The sequence below is a fragment of the Pteropus medius genome, unplaced genomic scaffold (genome assembly GCF_902729225.1).
Source record: "Pteropus medius unplaced genomic scaffold, Ma_sr-lr_union100, whole genome shotgun sequence".
NCBI lineage: Eukaryota > Metazoa > Chordata > Mammalia > Chiroptera > Pteropodidae > Pteropus > Pteropus medius.
This window is the reverse complement of record NW_024350319.1, coordinates 20,879,563-20,886,805: the sequence shown is the minus strand read 5'-3', so window position 1 is coordinate 20,886,805 and position 7,243 is coordinate 20,879,563. Positions and strand designations below refer to the sequence as shown.

The following is a 7,243-nucleotide window of genomic DNA, read 5'->3' as shown; positions in this document are numbered from 1 at the left end:
CCACCTGCTGGTCACAGGGAAGAATGTGCCCCAGAAAGAAAATTTCCGGTGTCAACCTGGAAAAGGCCTTCGAGATCAGCATGGGAAGGGGAAGGGAGAGGGAGAAGCAGATAAAGCGGATCAAATACATGGTAGCTAAAGGAAACTGGATTTTGGGGGGTAAACACATAATAGAATATGCAGATGTCAAATGATAATGTACACCTGAAAATTATATAACCGTATTAACCAATGTTACCCCAATAAACAACAACAACAACGACAACAAAAAAGGATCAGCATGGGAAGCAGAAAGGGGAAATTCATTCTCTACTAATATCTGTAAGCTGTTTGAATTTTGGTTAGCATGTGTTATGTTTTAATTAAATTTATTGGGGTGGCACTGGTTAATAAAATTGTATGGGTTTCAAGTGTACAATTCTGTAATACATCATCTGTATATTGCATTGTGTGTTCAGCACTCAGTTAATTCTCCTTATGTCACCATGTATTTGACCACCTTTTACCCTTTTTTACCTCTCCCCCTCCCCCATTTCTCTCTGGTAACCACTAAACTGTTGTCTGTGTGTATGATTTTTTTGTTTGTCTTGTTTGTTTGTTGCTTTCAGTTTTATATCCCACATATGAGTAAAAGAATGTGTAATTTTATAATCAGAAAAAAAACAAATATTCACTTTGGGAAGTATAGTATTTCATATCTGTGATGTTTATTTATCTATCATATTCTACTATTTTCACCAATACCTGTTGTTTCCTTGAAAAGCAGCAAACTATAACAACCACACCACAACAAAAACTCTTCTCATTCTCTTTTTCTTCATATCTAGAAACACACGCGCACGCGCGCGCGCACACACACACACACACACACACACACATTTTGCCCCTACTAACTCTGAAGCAGTAGTCACTTCATTAGTCCTGCTTCCCAGGGTAGGCAGCCAGCCCATGTCTAGCCTGTTAGATCTTCTAGGCAGAAGTCAGACCCCAGTTCAGTGCCTTTCTATTCAGGAAACACTTATGAAGCTCTTCAGGTATGCTCCTTAGAGTCTCTCTTTAGAAGCTTGATACAAAGAATGGCCACAGATTCCCTCCTATTAACCCTGAGAGCGATAGGACTTGACAGCAGTTCACTCTAAAAGTTCTCTTTGCAAATCCTCTTTTCCTTTTTTTAGTGGTTAAGGAATTGAAGAGTTGTTCTTGATATTCCTTTGAAATTTCTGCACAGTGGCCCTTTGGAATTTAGTATCTATTATACTGATGCCTCAATCAAAACTGAGATAGTAAGAACTCCATCATAAATGCTGTTATAAGTTCCCTCTTCACTTCCATTTGAGGTGGACCCGACTGGGACCAGGAGACTAGCAGCCGCTCTAACTTACCAGTAGGTGGCACCCCAATCAGCCTTATTGCCAGGGCTCTGCCTAGGACCCAACTTGGTGTCAGTGCCCTCTACCGTCCCTTTCCCCCCAAAACTCTCCCTCCACTACAGCCCCTCTTCAGCCTGCCAAGGATTCACCTAGGATTTTGGCTTCTTTTCCCCAGTAAGCCCTGAAACTAACAGGGGCCTAGATACTTGCCTAGCTCCTGCTGGTTCCTCCCCCAGGGATCTTTCCTGTGTTGCCCCAGCTCCTACTCCCTCACTGCTGGCTGCGCCTGATTTGGCTGAGTACTTCCCTGGTGGACTTCCAAAGCCATCTTCGGCTCTTCATCAGAACACCTTATATGACAACACCCTCTTGTACCAAGCTTGAATTTTTCAGACCGCTTAGGACACAGCACCCTGGACTGTAAGCTTCATAGGAATTAACCCCATTGCCAAGCTAGTTTTCCCTGGCCTCTTCCTAGCTTGTCTAGGAGCCGCTTCCTCTCTTGAGGTAGTATGGAGGCCGCTTCTCTGTATTCCCAGTACTGTCCTGGAGCCTGCAACCAGGGGCCCACTCCAACCTCATCTCTTATCCTTATTAACCCAGCTTTCCCCAGCGACCTCACTGACTTTCCTCCTTCTCTCAAACAGATGTGTTCAAAGCTATGGGAGACTAAGCTCACACCTGCCTCAGGGCCTTTGCACTACAGCTCATGCCCACCGCTATCTTCCCTTTCAGGTCTCAGCTCAAATATCATGTCCTCAGAGAAGCCTTCCCTAACTTTTCTGTCCAGACTATCAATTTCCATCACACTCTATGCTCTTCCCCTATGTTCTTCATATACTCGTCACTCTCTGAAATTGTCTTATATACTTTCTATTTACTTCCGTATTATCTAGACAGATAATAAACTGTACCTAGAATACAAGCTCCATGAGGATGGAGACTTCCTCTGTATCATTCACTGCTATGTCTCCAACACCTAAAACAGAGCATGGTAAATATCAATCAATATCCGTTAATGAATGAATGAATGAAGTGTGCCCCAGCCCTCTCTGCTTGAGTGTCACACTCCCTGTACCTTCAGTTCAGTTCATGTGCATAAAAATTCAGTGCCATGTGTCATCTGAATCTAATTACATGTCTTAGTCTCTGCCCCTTGCTTGTCTGTAGAACCTCCAGCTGTCCTTAGAAGCCAACCTTCCCACTATTTCAAGAGTCTTCAGCTTTAACCCACTTGGCTGCCAAATGGTACCTGACATTTTCCTCTAGTCCAGTTCCGGGTAAGGTGTCTGCCGCTGAGATTGCTGAGGCCCATGAAGGTGCCCAGGCCTTGCCCCAGCTGCCATCCCCCTCAGATGCTCGCCCACGTTGCGTGATGATGCTCTTCACTGTGCCTCAGCCCTGGGCATCAAGAGCTCGGTGATGTGGACACCCTTGAGTTGACCCGATTGTGTGACCACAATGTCCTTCCCCATCTTGCCCATCTCTCGTTCTTTAGGAATCAGCATTAATGACTGCTACAGACTGAATGTTTATGTCCCGCCTCCCCGCCAAATTGATGTGTTGAAATCGTAACTCCCAAGGTGATGGTATTAGTAGTAGGGCCTGCTAATGGGAGGTGGTTAGTTCATGAGGGGCGTGTCTTCATGAATGGGAGTAGCGCTGTATGAAAGATTAGTGCTCCTTGGGAGGTGCTCTGGGGGAGGGAGCACTGTAAAAGCTCCACCCCAAGGCGTCGCCAGCTCCTTCTGCTCCTTCTGCGACCTGGAAGAATGCTCACACCTGTGCTGGCACGCCAATCCCAGACTCGCAGCTTTCGGAAATGTGAGCAATAAGTTTCTGCTCTTTATAAGCCACCCCGTCCATGGCGTGTTGTTCTAGCAGCTCGAACGGACTAAAACAATGACCTCTGTGAAACTGCCCCTGTGTTTGGAACAGGAGACACTGGGCACGCTCACCTGCACTAGGGGTGCAGAGCCCTCATCTTGATTTTAGGCTCCTCTTGCCCAGCCTCCCCAGGGGTCCCGTTTCCAGCGCTCTGCGTTCAGCTCCACTGGCTGGTTATACCAGGGTTCTTGGACTCTCTCCCTGTGGGGTCTTGCGTGAAGTGCACCTGGGTTCAAAACCTGGCTTCTCCATTCACTAGCACTGTGTGACCTAAGGCAAGCAACGGGACCTCTCTGAGCTTCTGCCCTCTCTTCTGTAAAATGAGGTTGGTAATAGCATCTGTTCCACAGGGTAGGTGTAAGGCTCAAATGAGATAGACAGTGCTCGTAAAGCACAGGGCAAGGAGCCTGGCACAGAGTTAGCATTCCACAAACGGCAGCTATTATTATCTGTGAAAATCTAGGCTGCTCTCAACATTTTCTTCATCTCTGATTAGACTACACTTGAAGACAACTAATATTCCTCAACTTTATATTCCCAGGACCTAGGATGGTGCTCTATACACAGTGGGTGCTCAAACGCTGTTGAGTTGAAGGATCTGAAAGCACTAAGTTTTCTCATTTAGAATTTGTCTTTGTTAAAGACAAAAATTATATGTTGATTTTGAGGGGGCGGGGTTACAGTATGACTTTTTTATTGTGGTAAGATATACGTAACCATAAAATTTACCATTTTAACCATTTTTAACTGTACAGTCAGTGGCATTAAGTACATTCACATGGTTGTGCAACCATGTGGTATTTTTTTTAATCCAAGCAGCCAGCACATGCCCAGGAATAGAAGCTGAGTCTACATAGACCCAGTGGATGTGAATAAAGAAACCTCCGCCAGCAGGTCAGCTTCGCTCAGATAAAGGCAAGGCCTGTTCTCCAGCACTCGGCACAGTTCCTTGACATAGTAGGTACTCAATAAATGTAAAAAAAAAGCCACCAGAAGAAGTTACAAGGTGGCAGGAAAAGAGGACAGAGCTTTAAGACATGTTTACGGCCCACGAAGTTTTCTGCATATTTGTTTATTCAGCTTCTAATAAGCTGTTTTGAATAAGATGCCATCTCACAAACAACAATCCATATTGTTTAGTGAAGACTAGAAGTTTCTGGTAACTTTGGACCTGAGTTCTTAGATGGCAGCATCCTGCTTTCACCGAGTAACAGCTGCCCCTGTGGATGGCATACGTGCTCTAAGGTCACTGCCGTTCCTTAGATCACTCCCCTGGTCTCTTAGGCATTTGTTTTTTGTTTGTTTGTTTGTTTGTTTGTTTTGACACTTGCATTAGAGTCAGATGAACTGGGCTCGCAAACCACCTTCTCAACTTACTAGTAAGTCAGTCGGCCCTTTGAGCCTCCATGTCCCCATCTGTAGGATGGGAAAAATGGCAGCATCTTCCCCGGGTTTCGGTGAAGGATTATGAGATAATACATATAAGAAAATGTCAAACATTAGCCCTAAGTCATGCGCCTGCTACTCCCATCCCCAGTCCTTTGTGCCTGCATCCAGGGCATATGGATTTGCTAGCTGTTTGGCGTCTCCAGGTTTTTATACATCAAATACTCACCTGGGAAGACACCAGCATCTGGAAAACTTAGGGCACTATCTGGTCAGCACATGGCAACTGACAGGTACTCCAAGCACCTGTCAGTCATCTTAGGGCCTTTGCAAAGTTCCAGGCTGGGAGTGACACAGTTGAGAGCAAGTCACCCAGGCTCAGGCCTGCTCTCTGGCATCTTCTGTCTGCTGAGAGCCCTTCAACACACTGGACAGCGGCCCCACAGCATTCTGACTCCACATCACACTTCAGTGCAGAAATGGACTGTGTATTTGCCACAGTTCCTAGAATGTGGTTTTGGCATTAGGGCATCACCAATTTCCTTCCACTTCCTGCCCCTTCGGAGCTAGGGCTTGGTTTCTGTGATAACTTTTCAGCCTCAAAAACTAGAAGAAATATAGTCTCTTTCCCTTTAAGGCCTTTTTACAAACTTCTTTCTCATAATTTATCTCAAAACTCAGGTCAACTGTGTTTCATTAGTAGCATCTTGATACTGAAAAAGAATTCAAGACAGGTAATAAATAGAAAGGTAAGTCAGGTGATATGGTTTTGAAATGAAACAAGTTTGTGTAGTAACTGGTTCCAGATTGCCTTACAGTCCTGCTTGGCAGGTAGAGATTTATTCCTGATAGTGAACCAGATGTCACACTTGCTCTTCTAAGACATTTGCTTTTATCCAGCAGTTTCTGATGGAATAGATACAAAGAAAAGACTAGAGCCTTGTTTAAGCAGGGAGTAGTATGTTTGCATCCTGATGTTGGAGAGGATCTGATCATCTGAGAGCTTCCAATCTAGGTCTTAACAGCTTTCAAATATCAAACACGTTAAAACAAAACAATATAAAACCAAAGCACAGAGAGAGAGTTGCACATTTTGCAATCACTTGTGTTAAGGACAGAAAATGTGTCCCTGATATAAAAACCACCTACGACCAGAGATGTGTGATTTAGTTCTTCTGGAAAAAAACAAGACCTCCAAAAATTGGCAAGTAGTTTTATAGAAAACAACCTGAGTCACTTGACAACACTTCATTGTAACAACGGACCAAGAAACCCCTCTGAGACTCATTTTAGCCTTCTCCCACACAGGGCTCCTGGCAGCATCCTGCCCTGGCTGTTTGCTGCACCCTCTTTTCTTCCCTCTCTCTCGGGTGCAGTCTGGTGGGACTTTCTGAGTCTACAGATGTAAGTGCTCAGGCTCTTTAGTAAGTCTTACACCAACCCCACTGAAAACTAGTGTAAGAAAAAAGCACAGCCCTCAGAACCCTTATAGCACTTATCTGTGGACCTTTTCTCCAGACTCCTGTCATCAACAGGAATCAGCTCCCAGCTCCTGGTCTCAGTGTCTCCTAGCTCAAAATCTTGAGAGAGGCTGTTGGCTCCAGCTTTGTTCACATGTCCATTCTGCTCCAGTAGGCCCTGCCCAGGTAGGAGGGTCTTCTGTGCACTAGCTGTCGCGGCCCATCCTCAAATCGGGAAGTGAGTGATAGAGAGGGTCACGGGCTGGCCGGATGCCCTGAGAGGAATCTGCCACTTTACAAGACTTGGTTTTGATTAATGGTTGTGGCGGGGATGGAGGAAGTTCCATGGGAAGTGACCCTCAGAGAAAGGCATTATTTAGGGGTGATGGGAGATCACCCAGTAAACTGGGGGGCTGCGGTTAGGAGGAGGTCGTGTTCATTTTCTGTGGCTGCAATAACAAATTACTGCAAACTTAGTGGCTTAAAACAACACAAATGTGTTATCTTACAGACAACTGGTCTCACTGGGCTAAAGTCACGGTATCAGCAGGGCCTTTCTGGAGGCTCTAGGGGAGAATCTTCTGGCTTCTGAGGCCACCGGCATTTCTTGACTTGTGGCACCTTCTTCCATCTTCAAAGCCAGCGATGTGGCCCTTGTCGACCCTCTTCTGTCATCACAACTCTCTCACTGACCACAGAAGAAGTTTCTCCACTTGAAAGGGCTCGTGTGATTAGATTGGGCCCAATTGCATAATTCAGGGTATCTTCTTCATCTCATGGTTTCTAACTTTAATCATATCTGCAAAGTCCTTTGTTATAATTGTGCTTCCCTCTCCCCTCCCCCCATTCATACATCTTAAACCCCAGAATGTCAACTTATTTGGAAAAAGTATAATCACAGATATACTCATTTAAGATTAGGTCATTAGGGCAGGCCTTCATCCAATATGATGGATCCTTATTAAAAGAGAAAACAGACACAGACACATATCAAAGGAAGATGACATGAAAAGATACAGTGCGTCTATGGTCATGCCACTCTGAACATGCCCGATCTCATCTGATTTCAGAAGCTAAGCAGGGTCGGGCCTGGTTAGTACTTGCTTGGGAGACCACCTAGGAATACCAGGTGCTGTAGGC

At 45.2% G+C, this 7,243-nt stretch overlaps 1 pseudogene; it reads left to right on the top strand.

The window, feature by feature from the left end:
* The first annotated feature begins 7,125 nt into the window (after positions 1 to 7,125).
* LOC120583592 (uncharacterized) lies at positions 7,126 to 7,243 on the top strand (annotated as a pseudogene).